We start from the raw sequence: 21,380 nt of genomic DNA on the forward strand, positions 1-21,380 counted from the left end.
GATAATGGCAGTGTGGAGGGAGCTGTGATTTGCTTTTCACGTGTTCCCAGTGGTAACTACGTCCCAGCCAGGGTACAGTGGACTGGCTAACTGGCCAACAATGCTGCTGGTTCCTCTTGGAACAGGGAGTTTGACTGAGAGAAAGTGATGAACAGATCCTGAATAATCACTCGAGTATTGATGTATCTTTGATTGTTAGAAAACACGATTCCTGCCACTTTAGGTAATTTCCCCCATAACTTTTCCATTCTGAGCCTCTGAGATAAGACGTGATGTGTGTTTCATCTTTTTCCCTTCTGCCTGCTTGCTAAGGTGTCGTTCTCACCTGTCTTTTTCCATTTCCATTAGTCAGCTAGTGACTGTGCCAACAGCGCAGCTGAATGCAACTTCCTTTCTGAAGTTATCAGTAACCCTATTTTTGAAACGAGTGTTGTAAATTGTATCTTGTTAGTATCTGCACTATAGCTTCTGTATTTTCAGCTATTGAAGTGCACTTACACTAAATAGAAACAGAGTAAATTTGTTCCAGTAAGTGGCTTTAAGGGAAAGAACCGACAACAATGAAAAACTTTCAACGACTTATAATGTTAGGGAGGTTGTATTTATATGAATATGTGACAATAACAGAACTTCTCAAAAAAGAGAACATGAAGATCATATCTAAACCCATCATTTTGCTGTTGAGAAAACACAAGCTTAGAAAGGGTCACCCTACTGAATTAAGACAGAACCGAGACAAAGTGTCTGGTTTGCTGTTTCTCTGTTCTCCTGGTCTACACGTGTACCTCCTGATTCACTAAAGGGATTTCTGTGGTTGCACTGGGTGGATAATGTGTCACTTTTTCTGGGTCAAGATTTCTCAATATTCAACCAACTTCGGACATTAGGGCACCTAAAAGCTTCTTAGGAGAAACTTGCCATACTGTCTTCATTTACTTGACAGTGAGTTCTGAGTGGGAGGACGGGAACAATGAAGCACTGATTCAGATCTCCCTGCCCCATCCTTATCACTTGGTTGTGTGACTAGTAGCAAATCACTTGTGCTTTCTGGTTCTCTGTTTCCTTTTTGGTTTGATTATGGTATCCTAATAGGTCTTAGCTGAGTTTCTCCCTGTCTCCAGTGTCTATGAATCGAAGTGTCTCCATCCATTCTGATGTTTCTCTTCTAGGAATTTCTGTAGCACTGGTTGGCATCTGTGTGTCCATATTGCATTTTCAAGGGGTGGAGGATGGACTCTTCTCTTTGCTTAATTTTGGTGATCCTGTCCCACCAGTGACACTGGAAGTCCTTGGACAGTGCCTGTGCTCCTCTCATCCCAAAAGTTTCCTCATCTGGAAGATGGGACCAGAGTAACTTTCTGCCTGTTTTATAGGTTCCTAAGAGGAACACTTGAAACAATGCATAAAAATATTTTCTTTAGAAAAGATGTTTCACACTATAAGGTACTCAGGTTTTAGACTGATTTCAGTCCTTTCACTGAAGTACTATCCCCAACATCTAAATAATTTCTTTGGGGGCATTTTATTGTCTTTACGTGAAAATGTTGGAATAAGTGCTTAAATTCCCCTTTGAATTCTAATATTACATGAGCCTGAGTTACTTTTTCTATGCTAATCATCTATAATCTATTCACACTTTCCCAAACGTCCTTTATCTGTAAGACCTGACTTATGGTGTTTAGCACATAGAATCAGAGTCAGGAAAGTTTAAAGGAATTTCTCACCCCCCTTATCTGCTTCGATGACAAGCCCCCTGGCTTGATATATTTGGCCACTTGACATGGAATGCTTGAAACAGGAACTGAACACTTTCCTTGGTTTTAAATTTTGGCAACATTTTGAGGAGTCTTGAAAGAATTCAAGGATAAAAGTCGTGAGGATGATGAACCAATATATAAAATTAATATCACATTTCTAACTATTCAGATAGTTCAGTTCAGCCAATCAGTCGTGTCCGACTCTTTGCAACCCCATGGACTGCAGCATGCCAGGCCTCCCTGTCCATCACCAACTCCTGGAGCTTACTCAAACTTATGTCCATTGAGTCTGTGATGCCATCCAACCGTCTCATCCTCTGTCATCCCCTTCTCCTCCCACCTTCAATCTTTCCCAGCATCAGGGTCTTTTCAGATGAGTCAGTTCTTCACATCAGGAGGCCAAAGTATTGGAGTTTCACCTTCAACATCAGCCCTTCCAATGAATATTCAGAAATTATTTCCTTTGGGATGGACTGGTTGGATTTCCTTGCAGTCCAAGGGACTCTCAAGAGTCTTCTCCAACACCACAGTTCAAATTAATCAATTCTTCAGTGCTCAGCTTTCTTTACATCCATACATGACTACTGGAAAAACCATAGCCTTGACTAAATGGGCCTTTGTTGGCAAAGCAATGTCTTTGCTTTTTAATATGTTGTCTAGGTTGGTCATAGCTTTCCTTCCAAGGAGCAAGCGTCTTTTAATTTCATGGCTGCAGTCATCATCTGCAGTGATTTTGGAGCCCACCAAAATAGAGTCTGCCACTGTTTCCACTGTCTCGCCATCTATTTGCCATGAAGTGATGGGACCAGATGCCATGATCTTAGTTTTCTGAATGTTGAGTTTTAAGCCAACTTTTTCACTCTCCTCTTTCACTTCATCAAGAGGCTCTTTAGTTCTTCTTCAGTTTCTGCCATAAGGGTGGTGTCATCTGTGTATCTGAGCTTATTGATATTTCTCCTGGAATTCTTGATTCTGGCTTGTGCTTCATCCAGCCTGGCATTTTGCACAATATACCCTGAATATAAGTTAAATAAGCAGAATGACAATATACAGCCATGACATACTCCTTTTCCTATTTGGAACCAATCTGTTGTTCCATGTCCAGTTCTAACTGTTGCTTCCTGACCTGCATACAGGTTTCTCAGGGGTCAGGCCAGGTGGTCTGGTATTGCCATCTCGTTCAGAATTTTCCACAGTTTATTGTGATCCACACAGTCAAAGGCTTTGGCACAGTCAATAACGCAGAGATAGATGTTTTTCTGGAACTCTCTTGCTTTTTCAATGATCCAGCAGATGTTGTTTGATCTCTGGTTCGTCTACCTTTTCTAACTCCAGCTTGAACATCTGGAAGTTCATGGTTCACATATTGTTGAAGCCTGGCTTGGAGAATTTTGAGCATTACTTTACTAGCGTGTGAGATGAGTGCCATTGTGCGGTACCTTGAGCATTCTTTGGCATTGCCTTTCTTATGGATTGGAACGAAAACTGACCTTTTCCAGTCCTGTGGCCACTGCTGAGTTTTCCAAACTTGCTGGTATATTGAGTGCAGCACTTTCACAGCATCATCTTTTAGGATTTGAAATAGCTCAACTGGAATTCCATCACCTCTACTAGTTTTGTTCGTAGTGATGCTTCCTAAGGTCCACTTGACTTCACATTCCAGGATGCCTGGTTCTAGGTGAGTGATCACACCATCGTGATTATCTGGGTCATGAAGATCTTTTTTTAATAGTTCTTCTGTGTATTCTTGCCACCTCTTCTTAATATCTCCTGCTTCTGTTAGGTCCATACCATTTCTGTCCTTTATTGAGCCCATCTTTGCAAGAAATGTTCCCTTGGTATCTCTAATTTCCTTGAAGAGATTTCTAGTCTTTCCCATTCTATTGTTTTCCTCTATTTCTTTGCACTGATCACTGAGGAAGGCTCTCTTATCTCTCCTTGCTATTCTTTGCAACTCTGCATTCAAATGGGTCTATCTTTCCTTTTTTCCTTTTGCTTTTTGCTCTTTTCACAGCTATTTGTAAGGCCTCCTCAGATAGCCATTTTGCCTTTCTGCATTTCTTTTTCTTAGAGATGGTCTTGATCCCTGTCTCCTGTACAATGTCATGAACCTCCGTCCATAGTTCATCAGGCACTCTGTTTATCAGATCTCATCCCTTAAATCTATTTCTCACTTCCCTTGTATAATCATTAAGGATTTGATTTATGTCATACCTAAATGATTTAGTGGTTTTCCCTACTTTCTTTAAGTCTGAATGTGGCAATAAGGAGTTCATGATCTGAGCCACAGGCAGCTCCCAGTGTTGTGTTTGCTGATTGTATAGAGCTTCTCCATCTTTGGCTGCAAAGGATATAATCAATCTGATTTTGATGTTGATCATCTGGCGATGTCCATGTGTAGAGTCTTCTCTTGTGTTGTTGGAAGAGGGTGTGACATTTACTTCTGGTTATTTCTGTTGCATTGTTGGGGAGTGGGCGAAAGTGATTTCTGGAATTTATCATGCCTTAACTCATTTTTCCAATGTGTTTGCATTGTATCCAAATGCAAAAGTATCTTCCATGAGATTTTAAAACAAAATTAGTAGCGTAAATATCTGGCATAATCTTTTATCTACTGCATGCTGCAACAGGGACCAAAAATATTTCATCTGTCTGTTTGTTTCATTGGAGTAGGAATGGCAACCCTCTCCACTAATCTTGCCTGGAAGAATTCCTTGGAGAAAGGAAGCTGGTGGGCTATAGTCCCTGGGGTCACAAAGAGTTGGATACTATTGAGCTACTGAGTACACACACATTTTTTTCACAAGTTCAAGTGATAATTGTTCTTCTTTCCCTTCCACCCTCAAATATTGCTTCCTTAATGGCAAATCCCAGGTGGCACTAGTGGTAAAGAACTCTCCTGACAATAAAAGAGACTTAAGAGATGAAGGTTTGATCCCTCATTCAGGAAGATCTCCTGGAGAAAGAAACAGTAAAGCATTCTTGTATTCTTTCCTGGAGAATCCCATGGGCAGAGGAGCCTAGTGGGCTACAGTCCATAAGGTCTGAAAGAGTCAGACATGACTGAAGCAGTGACTTAGCACGCACACAATGGCGAATCAAACTTGTTTTTTCTCTACCTTTTAAAACTTCTCCTACTTGTATTATTTTGTGTTAACTGTATTAGGCAAAGCATTTCTGGGAAAGTTTCCATGGTACTATATGATGATATCTTTATAGTTGTTTCAAGGGGATGTATCTCCTTTTTACACATGCACACACATGTGTGTTTATACACAAAGTACCGAGAAGGCAGCTTGGTATAGTGTTCACTAAGCTATGTGTGTGGACTGACTGGCAAGGTGGCTCCTCCGAGGATCCCACTTCTTCCTCCGTAGCTTGCCCAGAAAATCTGCGGTGGTGATTTTCCAACTTCTGTAGAACTGCTTCAGGAGATATCTCTGGAGGCAATGGGAAAAACCCGGTGGGTGGAGCTCTGCACTTCTCTGCTTGTACTTGAACCAGAGCAGCTCTGTTTTTAATCTGTTTTAAATAATGGGGTTTGGTGTGTGATTTCACTTTTGCCACAGGGTTCTGCTGCTTATAAAAGGCCTGCCAAATGTCTCTTTTACTGTCAAATAGTTAATCTTATTATCAATGGGTAGGTACTGTAAGTATTTTTCTGTGTTCTTATATAGCTATTGTCATACATATTGACCTTTATTTTAATTTTAAGGGACTGGTAAAAGAGTACATTCTCAATATTACCTTTATTTTATAAAGATTAGAATTCAGTAGAAATAATTCCATGAGTAGATAATACAGTGATAAGGTTTTGTTGTTGTTGTTGTTGCTATTGTTTATTTGCTTGCTTGTTTTTGACTGTGTGTATGTTTTGCCTTCTTATCTGAAGAGAGCAGTGAATGAAGGGGCCGTACTCAACCACAGAACACTTTAACCATGTCCCTGTCCTTTCTGACATCTGAGTTGACTTCCACTGTGAGTGGGCCTAACTCTGGTGAGTTTGGGTCTGACTGCAAGTAGTCAGTGAAGATAGTGGCACGCAAGCTGTGAAATGTCATTTTAGACTCGTGTAGTGTGAGAGCTTACAAAAAAATAAAAGAGGACCTGGAACATTCATACCCTTCATTTTATGTAAGTAAAAATTGAGTTTCAGAAAGGAAAAGTGACTGCCTGCTAATGTCACAAGTAGACGTGACCCCTTACTGTCATCCCTGTGAATGAGCTCATGGTGGCTGCTTCAGTAAGGCTGATGGTGGGACCAAGGCCACTGGAGTATTTCCATATAAAGAGTTCATCATTAGGATCCAGGTGGATGAGATCTGGCACTGGAAGGCTCAGGCTTAGGGCCATATCTCTCTCCTTTTCTTCTTCCCTTCCATTCTCCCTCTGATCCTTCATGTTTTTATTATTTGCATGCCCATTCATCCCCTGTCTCTGATAATTACATCTAAGCTTCTTATATGTTCCAGTTCTTAGCCACAGACAGACATCATGATTCTTTGTGTTTATCATAACTACAGTTCATCCTCATGGCAGTTTTGTCACATGTTGCTTGGTTAGAAGGAGGTTTATTGCCTCACTTACCTTTTTGTCACAGGCCAAAGGTTAGATCGCCAGCCTGCTTGTGGACAGGCTGTCCAGCTTTGCTTCCACGGGTCATAATGTTGGGAGGTAGAGTCTTATGGGCCAGAACATGGCTCTTTGGCAACAGCGGCTAAGGTCAACAGTGTTTCCTTTAAAGAGATGTGGGTTGACCAGACATTATCAATGTTGAGTGAGTGTGCTAGGACTGAAGAAGATGAGATGAAAGGGAATAGAGACAAAAAATTGAGGCAGGTGTCAAGCCTAGTGCTAAGGTTCTATCTTGATGTTTTTTGCTTCAAGTATACTAGAACCATGAAAACCTCTTTGTTCCCTGTTGTTACCTTACTTTCTGTCTATTCATTGCCATACTGTATTATTCTTGTTTAAATTGTAAAGAGGTTGTCTCTGTTTCAAATGCTAAGTGTTTGCACCAAAAAATGGCTTTTTATGGCACCTTTTCCCCCTTGTCCTTAATCTGCAGGGTACATGACTCTTCTTACATAATAATGAGACTCAACTTTTACCTTAGTTTTGCATATTAGAAAAGTTGGATAGTATTTCTATCAGTCATTGGATAATAAACTTCTTAGGGAAGGTCTTTGTTGTTGCTGTTTAAATCTCTGTCTTTTCCGTGTGGTTTTACAGAGTACGAGAGAACACGGTATAGTTGATATCATTAACCAGATGTGAAAGTCGTATTTTCTGGTAGACTATAACTATAGTCTATAACAAGTCTATAACTATAACAAGAACTATAACTTCTTGAGGTTGGGGATCATGCCTTTCTTAGATTGCTTGCTACTTAGTACAGTGATCTCATAGAGTCGTGTATGAGAAGAGACATTCACATGAACCAACAATGACTTACCCTATGAACATTTCTATTGGAGAGAATTAGACAGAGAAGAGTCAGTTATCATATAAGCTGGGTTACCAGTGATGACTTCCTGAAAGAGAGTATATACGAGAAGACAGATGAACTTTTGGAAAGATGACTTCTTCAACTTACTCAATGGGAAGAAGAATGCACAACCATGAGCTAAAGCATTTCTTTCCCAACATTTTCTGTCAAATTCAATAATGTGACATTTCTATTAGATAAAATAGGTCATATTTTCTGATGAATGCTGCCTGTGTCAACTCAGCATTACTAGAACCAGTGTGTTGAGGGTGCTTATATTATTATATAGCATGTGGGATTATGTGGGATTACATTGACAAAATGTGGTCCACTGGAGAAGGGAATGGCAAGCCACTTCAGTATTCTTGCCTTAAGAACCCCATTAACAGTATGAAAAGGCAAAAAGAGAGGCCACTGAAAGATGAACTCCCCAGGTCAGTAGGTGCCCAATATGCTACTGGAGATCAGTGGAGAAATAACTCCAGAAAGAATGAAGAGATGGAGCCAAAGCAAAAACAACACCCAGTTGTGGATGTGACTGGTGACAGAAGCAAGGTCCCATGCTGTAAAGACCAATATTCCACAGGAACCTGGAATGTTAGCTCCATGAACTAAAGCAACTTGGAAGTGGTCAAACAGGAGATGGCAAGAGTGAATGTCTGTATTTTAGGGATCAGTGAACTAAAATGGACTGGAATGGGTGAATTTAACTCAGATGACCATTATACCTACTACTGTGGGCAAGAATCCCTTTGAAGAAATGCAGTAGTCATCACAGTCAACAGAAGAGTCTGAAATTCAGTACTCGGATGCAATCTCAATAATGACAGAATGATCTCTGTTCATTTCCAAGGCAAGCCATTCAGTATCACAGGAATCCAAGTCTGTGCCCCGACCTGTAGTACTGAATAAGCTGAAGTTGAACAGTTCTATGAAGACCTACAAGACCTTTTAGAACTAACACCCCAAAAAGTTGTCCTTTTCAGTACAGGGGACTGGAATGCAAAAGTAGGAAGTCAAGAAACACCTGGAGTAACAGGCAGATTTGGTCTTGACTACAAAATGAAGCAGGGAAAAGGCTAATAGAGTTTTTCCAAGAGAACGCACTGGTCATAGCAAACACCCTCTTCCAACAATACAGGAAAAGACTCTACACATGGACATCACCAGACAGTCAACATAGAAATCAGATTGATTATATTCCTTGCAGCCAGAGATGGAGAAGCTCTATACAATCAGCAAAAACAAGACTGGGAGCTGACTGTGGCTCAGATCATGAACTCCTTTTTGACACATTCAGACTTAAATTAAAGAAAGTAGGGAAAACCACTAGATCATTCAGGTATGATCTAAATCAAATCTCTAACAATTATACAGTGGAGGTGAGGACTAGATCTGATAGAGTGCCTGATGAACTATGGACAGAGGTTCATGACATTGTATAGGAGACAGGGATCAAGACCATCTCCACGAAAAAGAAATGCAAAAAAGCAAAATGGCTGTCTGAGGAGGCCTTACAAATAGCTGAGAAAAGAACAGAAGCAAAAAGCAAAGGAGAAAAGGAAAGATATACCCATTTGAATGCAGAGTTCCAAAGAATAGCAAGGAGAGATAAGAAAGCCTTCCTCAGTGATCAGTGCAAAGAAACAGAGGAAAACAATACAATGGGAAAGACTAGCAATATCTTCAAGGAAATTAGAAATACCAAGGGAACATTTCTTGCAAAGATGGGCTCAATAAAGGATAAAAATGGTATGGACCTAACAGAAGCAGAAGATATTACAAAGAGATGGCAAGAATATGCAGAGGAACTATTCAGAAAATGTTGGTCCTTTATTGGACCGGAACCTGGTGGTTCAGAGTCGACGATGAGAAAGTGCAAGAAGGAAAGAGGCTAATATTCCCTGGGTTACACAGCCAGCTTTCGCATTTCAGGGAATCAGTCAGAAATAGATAAAGAGAAAGAGAGGAAGAGAAAGAAAGACAGGGGGGCCAAAGCTCTGATGGAGCAAAGGTGTTTTAATCAACATGGTGTGGGCATATATACTGTCTTACAAGTTAGTTATTCTCAGCAAAGATAAAGATTAAAATTCCAGGCTTACAAAACACAAAGTGATCCCTATTAAGGAGAGAAGAGGGTACTTATCACCATAATGAGAAACTAACAAAGGACATGACTGGATTCCTCAGCCTCAGGAAGGGCATGCCTCTCCTCTTAATTCCTGAATATTCAGGAATTAATAAGGGCCAGAGGATTCCTGACAAGAAAAAATCTTCATGACCCAGATAATCACAATTGTGTGATCACTCACCTAGAGCCAGACATCCTGGAATGTGAAGTCAAGTGGACCTTAGGAAACATTACTAGGAACAAAGCTAGTGGAAGTGATGGAATTCCAGTTGAGCTATTTCAAATCCTGAAAGATGATGCTGTGAAAGTGCTGCACTCAATATGCCAGCAAATTTGGAAAACTCAGCAGTGGTCACAGGGCTAGAAAAGGTCAGTTTTCATTCCAATCCCTAAGAAAGGCAATGCCAAAGAATGTTGAGACTACCACACAAATGCACTCATCTCACACACTAGTAAAGAAATACTCAAAATTCTCCAAGCCAGGCTTCAACAATACGTGAACTGTGAACTTCCAGATCTTCAAGCTGGTTTTAGAAAAGACAGAGGAACCAGAGATCAAATTGCCAACATCCGTTGGATCATCAAAAAAGCAAGAAAGTTCCAGAAAAACATCTATTTCTGGTTTATTGACTATACCAAAGCCTTTGACTGTGTGCATCACCAGAAACTGTGGAAAATTCTTCAAGAGATGCAAATACCAGACCACCTGACCTTCCTCTTGAGAATTCTGTATGCAGGTCAGGACGTAACAGTTAGAACTGGACATGGAACAACAGACTGGTTCCAAATAGGGAAAGAAGTATGCCAAGGCTGTATATTGTCACCCTGCTTATTTAACTTATATTCAGAGTACATCATGAGAAGCGCTGGGCTGGATGAAACACAAGCTTGGGTCAAGATTGCCAGTAGAAATATCAATAACCTCAAATGTGCAGATGACAACACCCTTATGGCCAAAAGAGAATTAAAGAGCCTCTTAATGAAAGTGAAAGAAGAGAGTGAAAAAGTTGGCTTGAAGCTTAACATTCAGAAAACTAAGACCATGGCAACTGGTCCCATCACTTCATGGCAAATAGATGTGGAAACAGTGGCAGACTTTTTTTTTGTGGGGGGCGCTCCAAAATCACTACAAATGGTGACTGTAGCTATGATGTTAAAAGACGCTCACTCCTTCGAACGAAAGTTATGACCAACCTAGACAGCATATTAAAAAAGAGACATTACTTTGCCAACAAATGTCCATCTAGTCAAGGCTGTGGTTTTTCCAGTAGTCATGTATGGATGTGAGAATTGGACTATTAAAAAAATCTGAGCACTGAAGAACTGATGCTTTTAAATTGTGGTGATGGAGAAGACTCTTGAAGAGTCCCTTGGACTGCAAGGAGATCCAACCAGTCCATCCTAAAGGAGATCAGTCTTGGGTGTTCATTGGAAGGACTGATGTTGAAGCTGAAATCCAATACTTTGGCCACCTGATGCGAAGAACTAACTCATTTGAAAAGACCCTGATGCTAAGAAAGATTGAAGGCAGGAGGAGAAGGGGATGACAGAGGATGAGACGGTTGGATGGCATCACCAACTCAATGGACATGAGTTTGGGTAAACTATGGGAGTTTGTGATGGACAGGGAGGCCTGGCATGCTGTAGTTCATGGGGTTGCAAAGAGTCAGACATAATTGAGTGACCAAAGTGAACTGATGTGGGATTATATTAAGAAGCTGTGCTACTGTTTTCATTTTATTTTGATCCAGATTTCTCTTACTCATTATTTCGATTGGCTATTGGCATTTTTATGGCAGCATTAGCCATATAAAATACACTCTCTTTGCTCCTGCAAATGTTCATTGTGTTGGAAATATGCTTAGAGCAGTGGTTGTCAAAATTCTTCCCTCAGATTAGCACCATCAGTGTCACTTGGGAAGAACTTGTTAGAAATGTAAGTTCTTGGTCCTCACCCAAGATGTACAGAACCAGGAACTCTCGAGTGGGATCCAGTCATCTGCGTTTTAACAAGCTCTCTGGGTTGTTCTATACAGGCTAATGTTTGAGAACCACTGATCTAGAATTATATTCTTCACAGTTAATTTCTAGCACCATTACATGTTAAGAAGCATAGGCACCCCATCTCATTGAAGTCCCTAGCAGCTGATTTTTATTTTGAATCAGAATGCTTTTAAAAGTTAAAAACTCAGTTGATTCATCATGTCAGCCAGTGAGACCGTGATCAAGGTAGTACTTGAATAGCTGTTGTTTATTGAATACTTAAGATGTGAGCAATACTTGATATGTATGAACTCATTTAATCCTTACAATAACTCCATGACAAATTGAGAGCCAGAAACCTCAGGGAAATTGCTTAATGTCACAAAACTGGTAAGTGGCAGTTCTAGGTTTCAAACTCCTCCATTCTGACTCCAGAGCCTTTATCACTACTTTTGTTTCTTATTAAGGATGCTTTGGGGGTAAAATTTAATAAAAATGATCACAAAGAAATTCACTGATTTTATTCTTAGCTTCCTCAAAGATAGAAAGATGATGGGTAAATGATAGATGCTCAGTTTTGTTGCTTAGAGATAATACAACTATTCTTGTATCCCTCTTGTTGTCACCAACCATTATCTTTTTAACATTAATGTTAGAAATAAGTGGATAATGAACTTTACTGGCCATAAAAGAAAACAAAAATGAAGTGAAATTCCCATTGTATTATTAATACTCAATACCACTGGAAAGAAAATAAAAATTGTACTTAAATGGAATATACTGTTTTATGCTACATGCCTCCTAAGGTTCCCTAGAATGACATGGTTTTATATTCCTAAGCTATCAGGGAAAGATTTTTTTTCCCTAATGAATCACCAAGGGAAGTTCAGGAATGAATAGGGGTTGGGAGTCCCTTGGTGTTACACGTGGGGTCTGCCCCAGTGAGTTCCGCGAGCTTCACAATGTAAATATCACAGGTTTAGTGCCCCAGCATCAAGTTTTCTCTCCGGTCATTTTGAGCAGTCACATGCAGATTTTGACTCCTCAGATCCCCTTTCTGTGATGTGTCAGTGTGATTGTTTGGCCATGTCGGGGATTCTGGAGGTTGTTGAGGATTAGGTCACCTCATGCATGTTTGAGTGTGACTCTGTGTATTGACTCTAATTCTAGGATGTAAACTTCCTAGGGCAGAGAGCAGTTCTTAATCAACTAGACTATTCCCTGATCTTTTGTTGTTCTTAACAGCCTGAAAGAGAACTCTCTCTTTAATAATGTTGATTTGATCATTAGGTTCCTGAGGTTTTTGTTTTTTTAAATAGCAGGGGACCTTGTAGTTAGTCCTGCTCCCTACCTCAAAAAGGAAATGAATATTTACCAAATAAATTGTTATTATGCTAAGCAGTATCCATTTATTTTCGTTCACTAATAACAGATACTTTCAGCATTGTGCAACTACCAATGCAGTAATCAGTTCAGGCAAGGATCATCTGTGGATGCTAAAATCATTGGTTAAAAGGTTTGTGATGAGCAGAATATTAGCAGAGTCTCAAAATGTCACTTCACGGATCATATATTGATTTAAAAGGGAAATAGGCACTTTTGCAGTGAAGAAATCTGGTGGATTAACCAAGTCATCAAACTTGTCATCACTAAATGGCCAAATGGCATCATGAACTTCCTGATGTAATGCAATGGAAGGGTTTAGCATCATGCACAGAATATTCCTGACAAACTTGTGTAATCTGAAACTGATCATCAGACAAAGCCAGATTTTTCAACTTTTTACAAGTTGCCTGGCCGGATTTCTTTACGCAAAATCAATTTCATGAAAGACAAACATAATGTGGGACCTGTTCTAAATTAAAAGAGAATAAAAAGACACATCACTTAAATGTATGATCTTTGATTAGATTCTGGATGGCAATGAACAACAATCAATAAAAGGACATTAGGGGGGCTTCTGATGAGATGTGAGCATTTTGATGAAATGTGGGTCTGAGAATGGTATTGAAAAATTAGTTCTTCGGACATGTTAAGCTGAAGTAAATGGAAGGGAAGTTTCTGCAACTTCTTTCAAACAGTTAAACTACAATAACAAGCAAGCAGCTATATTTGTTATTGAAGAGAGAAAGGCAAAATATTGGCCACTTTTGAATTTGGGTATCTGTGTAAAGGCTGTGTGTATGGAGTTCATGTCACTACTTGTTCAACTTTTCTATGAGTTTTTTTTTTTTTAATAAAAACAATTGCATATAAAGAGTAAGTATATAAATAAATATAAATGAAAGCTCTTTCATGACTCAACTGCTGATGCTTCTTTATCTATCACCTGTAGTGTAGTGACCCATATGACTTTACATGCTATGCATTTTGGTTCTGGACTCTATTTTAAAACATATTTCTCTGTACTTATAGTGAGAGAGTCATCACCCTGTAGTTCTACTTGGAACTAAGAATTATGATTTTCTCAATTATAATAAGCCCCTATTGTGATTTGGTGAGCTTTTATTAATATCATATACATATTTGTTGAATTAATGAAGTTAAGTGTCTTACAGAAAATAATATCCAATAAACGGCTTCTTCACATGAGTTTTATAGCTGTTAATAAAAAGTCATAGTCATTGTACCCGCTCTCTCATCCTATCTTCAGAGGTCAACCACCACCTCTTCATACGTATAACCGGGCAGTCCCTTGCCTCAGCTGCAGAACCTTTCTCTCACTTTCTGTCCTGGGACTTTCCTCATATCAGTGTACTTCTTTGGACAGGTAAGAGCGAGTTTGTAACCCTCTAGGTGATTCTAACCCAATGAAGAACTGGAGTCAAAGGGTAAATATTCTTTCATTCTCTAGGAGGGATAATCTGAGGCTTATTTCAAGGAACTCCTTAGGGTGCTCCCAGGAGAATGGAGCCCTAGTTGTCCATATTGGTGACCAGTTCAATTATGTACCTTTGAAATGGCTTTTCCTCCTATTTTTCTTAACTTATTCAGTCATTCAGGACTGTTTTCTTTTGGGGTGGGGGGTGGGGATTGATTCTCAAAACCAATGAGCTGCACCCAGCTTTTGTCTCAAGCTTTGTTTTTGGCAAAACCTAGCCTAAGACAATGGAATCTCTCTGTTGTTGAAGAATGTAAGAATTGTTATTATTAAAGTAACCACTTTATAGGTGGCCTTGTGGTATCTAGAAAAAGCATGAGGCAAAGAGGCAGGAGACTCTTCTTTATTGTTACCTGGCCTCAGGCAGGTCACTCAACGATCAGGTGACTGGTAAGTCTACAGTGACAGGGAGTTAAGGAGAAGACATGTAGGTAAGTGAGTTGAATTCCATTAGCTGGTTATAGAACTGTGTTCTAGTGTGTGGTGTTAAATGTTGAGAGTAATGAAGTAGTTTCTAGGTCTAAAGGTGCTGTGGTGGTAGAAGAAGCACCAAGAGAAAGACCGGTGGTGGGACTTGTGCAGGACTTCAGTTATTTGAACTGAGACATTAAGTAGAGAGTCAGCAATGAGAAAGAAGCCTATCCTCGTCTGTAATGGAAATTGAAATATAGGAACAGAGTTCTTATCAGAAGGCCAGGTGGGGCAGTAAGGGGAAAAATCTCACAGCTTTAGTCTGGATAGTGTTCTGTGGTGTCATGAGAAATGAGAAACTGACAATGGGGAGTAGTCCCAATTCAGAGGGAAGAGAGAATGAATCTTACATGCTCAGGCTGGTTGGACACTGTAATTACTCATTTCATTGCATGGCTCAGAATAATTCTGTAATTTTTGAGACTCCATGGTATCCAGTACTTAAGGTGTGGGCAGTTGCCATGCTGTCTACTACAGTAAAGTACAGATGCTGAAGACCTGATTAAGTCCTGTCTCTTTGCTGATACCCCAAGGGAATACTTAATGAATGATTCTCCCTTTAAGAAGAAGAATAATTAGCAATAACTATTATTCATATTAATTTATGGTTACTGGTTGCTATAATTATTGCTATTTATGAAAAATCATTATAATTATAGCACTTTACAATTTAAAGAGTGTTTTTCCCATCCATTTTCTTATCTGAGTCTTGTAATGTCCCTCTGGCTTAGGTCAGGCAGGTGATCTTCTCCTAGTTTTATAGATGAGGATACTGTGTCCCAAGGGAGAATTTAACTAGACTCCAGCCCACCACCCGTATCAATATTTTGTGCTGTCCATGAGTTTATGGAAATGCAGTGATTGAATTTCATGTTAATAATACTGTTTTTTAGCTGCATGTAAGAGGATCAGGTTCACACAGTTCTCAGTTGCCTTCCATAACAGTAATGTCCTACCTTTTGTTGTACCAGAATCCATTGCCAGGATGTTCACATGAATTTTAAATTTTAAGAGACTTGTGTCTTAATAATACTACAGTATTTCATAGTTACTCAATGAGGTGAAGATGAGATCACTTCTGATGCAGGGAATCACTCCTTAAAAACATCTGGTCCTAGGACAGAGATGCACTGGCCTTAGAGAGTTTGGTCACACTGGAGATTCAGACACTGAGAACACATAAACAGCCTGTCATTACAGTGTTTGCCCATTTCTGGCTATAGCAAGGGGGCTAATGAAAGTCTCTCAATTTTCACAAGGAGGACCTTCCAGTCTGGGTTATAAAATGTGAAAAACACAAACACACACAGGTGTGCACACACAGTCATCCTGAACCTTTTGATTCCTTTCATATTCATTGATCCTGCTGTGCTTCTAGCTGATTTGACTCAAAAGATGCTGATACAGGAAAGGTTACTGGCTGACCCATGGCAGAGTCTGCCATTACTTATTCATTGATTTACTCCAATTATTTATTGAACACATACATGGATCAGACCCTGAGCAAGATTCTGGAGAAGTGATGAGGAGGGAAACAGACAAATTCCTTGTGCTCATGAAGTGTACATTATCCTGGGGAGACTGATGATAGACTCTTTGTGACCCTTTGGTCTGTAACCCGCCAGGTCCCTCTGCCCATGGGAGCTTTCAGGCAAGAATACTGAAGTGGGTTGCCATTTCCTTTCCCAGGAAATTTCCCTGAACCAGGGATCAAACCCGCATCTCCTGTGTCTCTTGCATTGCAAGCAGATTTCTTGCCCATTGAGCTATCTGGGAAAGCACAAGACAAACATGCATAAGAGTTAATGTTAGATGGTGATAGATATTATGAGAAATGTAAGCAAAACAGATAGAGGGGTCATGGGGCTTCCTTAGTGGCTCAGATGGTAAATAATCTACCTGTAATGAAAGAGACCCAGGTTCAATCCCTGGGTTTGGAAGATCCCCTGGAGAAGGGAATGGCTACCCACTCCAGAATTCTTGTCTGGAGAAGTCCATGGACAGTGGTTACAGTCCATGGGGTCACAGTGAGTTGTTCATAACTGAGCAACTAACACTACTTTCAGAGGGATCATACAAATATACCCAGAAAGAGAAGATGATTAAAAGGTTGTTTTAGATTATCTGATTAAAAAGTACCCATAGTTAGTATGAGAAAATTTTTGAAGAGATTATAGTTGAAAATTTCCCCATCATGAAAAAGGAAATAGTCAATCAAGTCCAAGAGGTGAAAAGTTTCCCATACGGGATAAACCCAACGAGAAACATGCCCAGACACATACTAATCAAACTAGCAAAGACTAAACACAAAGAAAGAATATTAAAAGCAGCAAGGGAAAAGCAACAAGTAACATACAAGGGAAATCCCATACATTTAACAGCTGATCTTTCAGCAAAAACTGTGCAGGCCAGAAGGGAATGGCAGGATAAATTTAAAATTCTGAAAAGGAAAAAATCTACACCCTATATTACCGTACCCAGCAAGGATCTCATTCAAAATGATGGAGAAATAAAAAGCTTTTCAGAAAAGCAAAAGTTAAGAGGATTCAGTACCAGCAAACCAGCTTTACAACAAATGTTGTTGTTGTGAGTCACTCAGTCATGTCCGAAAGGGACTTATATAGTCAAGAAATGCAAAAGAAAAAAAAAAAAGATCTACAAAATCAACCCCAAACGATTAAGAAAATGGCAATAGGAATATGTATATCAATAATTACTTTAAATAGGAATGGATTAAATGTTCCAATGAAAAGACACAGACTGGCAAACAAGACCCATATGTATGCTGTCTATAAGAAACCCACTTCAAACCTAAAGACTCTGAAAGTGAGACTGAAAGTGAGAGGATGGAATAATATATTCCATGCAAATGGGAAGCAAAAGAAAGCTGGAGTAGCAATCCTCATATCAGACAAAATAGATCTTAAAATAAAGAAGATTATAAGAGATAAGGGAGGACACTGCATAATGATCAAGGGATCAATCCAAGAGGAAGACATAGCAATTGTAAATATCTATGCACCCTACATTGGAGCACCTCAATACATAGGATAAACACTAACAGACATAAAAGGAGAAATTGACAGTAACACAATAATAGTAGAAGACTTTAACACCCCATTCACACTAATGGACAGATCATCAAAACAGAAAATTATTAAGGAAACATAAGCCTTAAATGATACATTGGATGAGATGGATGTCATTGATATCTTCAGGACATTCCATCCAAATTTAGAAGAATACATACACCTTCTTCTCAAGTGCACATGGAATATTCTCCAGGATAGACCACATCTTGGGTCATAAATCAAACCTCAGTAAATTTAAGAAAATTGAAATCATATCAAGCATCTTCTCCGACCACAAACCTATGAGACTAGATATCAATTACAAGAAAAAAACTGTAAGAAACACAAACAAATGGAGATTAAACAATGCATTTCTAAATAAACAACAGGTTCCTGAAGAACTCAAAGGGAAATCAAGAAATTTCTAGAAACAAATGGCAATGAAAACATGACAACTCAAAACCTATGGGATGAAGCAAAAGCAGTTCTAAGAGGAAAGTTTAATAGCAATAGAGTCCTGCCTCAAGAAACAAGAAAAACATTGAATAGACAACCTAACTTTACACTTAAAACAACTGTAAGAAGAAGAACAAAAACCCCCCAAAATCAGTAGAAGGAAAGAAATCATAAAGATTCGAGCAGAAATAAATGAAAAAGGAATGAAAGAAACAATAGTAAAAAACTAAAATAGTAAAAACTAAAAGCTGGTTTTTTGAGAAGATAAAATTGACAAACCTTTAGCCAGACTCATGAAGAAAAAAGAGAGAAGAATCAAATGAACAAAATGAGAAATGAAAAATGAGAGTTTACAACAGCCAATGCAGAAATACAAAGGATTATAAGAGACTATTATGAACAACTATATGGCAATTAAATGGATAACCTGAAAGAAATGGACAGATTCTTAGAAAAGTTCAACCTTCCAAAACTGAGCCAGGAAAAAATAGAAATTATGAACAACCCAGTAACAAGCACTGAAATTGAAGTTGTCATCAAAAATCTTCCAAAAAACAAAAGCCCAGGACCAGATGGCTTCACAGGAGAATTCTATCAAACATTTAGAGAAGAGCTAATGCCTGTCCTTCTAAAACTCTTTCAAAAATTTACAGAGGAAGGAACACTTCCAAACTCATTCTATGAGGCCACCATCACCCTGATACCAAAACCAGACAAAGATGATGCAGAAAAAGAAAACTATAGGCCAGTATCACTGATGAACATAGATGCAAAAATCCTCAACAAAATTTTAGCAAACAGAATTCAGCAGCACATCAAAAAGCTCATACACCATGATCAAGTTGGGTTTATTCTAGGGATGCAAGGATTCTTCAATATACAGAAATCAGTCAATGTGATACACTATATTAACAAATTGAAAGATAAAAACCATATTGATAATCTCAATAGATTCAGAAAAAGGCTTTGACAAAATTCAGCACACATTTATGATTGAAACTTAAAAAAAAAATGGGCATAGAAGGAATCAAACTCAATGTAGTAAAGGCTATACATGATAAGCCTACATCTAACATTATTCTCAATGGTGAAAAATTGAAAAGCATTCCCCCTAAGATCAGGAACAAGACAAGGGTGTCCACTTTCACCACTGTTATTCAGCATAGTTCTGGAAGCCCTAGCTACAACCATTAGAGAAGAAAAAGAAATAAAAGGAATCCAGATCAGGAAAGAAGTGAAGCTCTCACTGTTTGCAGATGACATGATACTGTACATAGAAAACCCTAAAAATAGTATCAGAGAATTACTAGAGCTAATCAGTGAATTTAGCAAAGTTGCAGGATATAAAATCAACACACAGAAATCACTTGCATTTCTATATACTAACAATGAAAAATCAGAAAGAGAAATTAAGGAATCAATCTCATTCACCATTGCAACAAAAAGAATAAAATATCTAGGAATAAACTTACCCAAGGATACAAAAGAACTGTACACAGAAAATTATAAGACACTAATGAACAAAGTCAAAGATGACATAAACAGATGGAGATAGATCTGATCTAAACAGATAGATCAGGTCCTGAAGGATTAACTCTTGCTGGCTAAATTCACGAGAAACTGACTAATACACTAGATCTCATTTGAGCTGTTTTATGCAGAGATTAACTAAGTTTAAGGACTCAGGGAAGATGGTTTGGGGGGCAAGCTACTAGGAGAAAAGAAACTAGTGGTCTTAATAGGAAATACCATTAAGCTGTCATTGTGTCAGATTCATAAAGATAAATTTACTTAGATAATTATAAGATTTAAACACTAGCTTGTCAGGACACCCTAATTTTTGTTGTTGCTGAGGATACTCTGTGGTTTCTTGGCTTTTTCTTCTAAACACTTCAAGACACTATACTGATACTTAACTTCCTTAGACAAGTTCTAGAGTTGATTCAATTACACTAGCTTCTCATTATTTCATTCCTAATGGGCCTTACTGCACATTCACTTTGATTTCTCGATGGAGTCTTAAGAGACATTCCCATCACATGCCTATGATCATTATTACATCATTATCTTAAAAGATTATTTCAGCTCACCCTGTTTCCAAATCCTAGGGCTACCCTTTTATTTCCTTTGTATTTCACTCTTTATTTCCGTGCCTTAAACCCTAGGCAGACTTCTTGTTTTTCCCAAGCTGTTCCCACTTCCTATTCAGGCCTTTATGGTGGTGCCACTGCCTCTGCTCACTTCACGTGGATTCTGAATGCGAGCAGCAGTGAGCGCTCCTGCTACCATGGAGCATTGACATGAAATTCATAGATCCCGTGCTTCATAATCACTGGTCACTGCCACATGCTGCTTCCCCAGCCCCTCGGCTACACCCTGGGCAGTCTCACTCTAGTTCATCATTTAGGGATATCTCTTCGGGCTTGCCGTCTCTCTCGGACACAGACACACCTCATCCACTGATCCCTCACTTATTCGTCTTTCTGGACTTGAAGTCTCTCCTTGCCTTTTCCTGCTTCAACTAAAATCCCATCCTTTTATACAGTGGTTTCTTCTCTTCTCTTTTTAAAAAGTTTTTGGCTGTGCTGGGTCTTTGTTGCTGTAAGTAGGCATTCTCTCGTTGAGGCCAACAGGGGCTACTCTCCAGTTGTGGCAAGCTGGGGCTACTCACTCTTGTGGTGGTGCTCAGGCTTCTCACCGCAGTGGCTTCTCTTGTTGAGCATGGGCTCTAGGGCATGCAGGCTTGTGGGCCATGGGCTTAGTTGCCCTGTGGCATGTGGGATCTTCCTGGATCAGGGGTTGAACCTGTGTCCCCCGCATTGGCAGGCAGATTCTTAACCACTACACCAACAGGGAAGTGCTATACTGTGGTTTCTGAACACAAAATTTGTATCACCTCTCCGGCTGGATCTACTCCTTGAGTGCAGGTATGGAGACAGTTACTTCCTTTAAGTTGCATATGCATCAGAGAAAATATCCTCTAAATAAGAGTATGACTTTGGGAAAATCTTCTCATACATTCCAGTTGTCTTATTTGTCAAAGAGGGATAACACTCCAGCCTACCTCAAAAATTTTATAAAAGCTAAATATATGAAGTGGTAAAAAGCTTGGGCAAAGTCACATTGTACTGGGAAATTTGAA

General features: G+C 39.2%; 1 protein-coding gene across 11 annotated transcripts in view; it reads left to right on the plus strand.

Moving 5' to 3' along the window:
* LOC122675400 (LIM domain containing preferred translocation partner in lipoma) overlaps positions 1-21,380 on the plus strand; it is a 713,437-nt gene that overhangs the window by 320,118 nt on the left and 371,939 nt on the right. The window lies entirely within an intron of this gene.

This window comes from Cervus elaphus, chromosome 19 (assembly GCF_910594005.1).
Source record: "Cervus elaphus chromosome 19, mCerEla1.1, whole genome shotgun sequence".
Taxonomy (NCBI): Eukaryota; Metazoa; Chordata; class Mammalia; order Artiodactyla; family Cervidae; genus Cervus; species Cervus elaphus.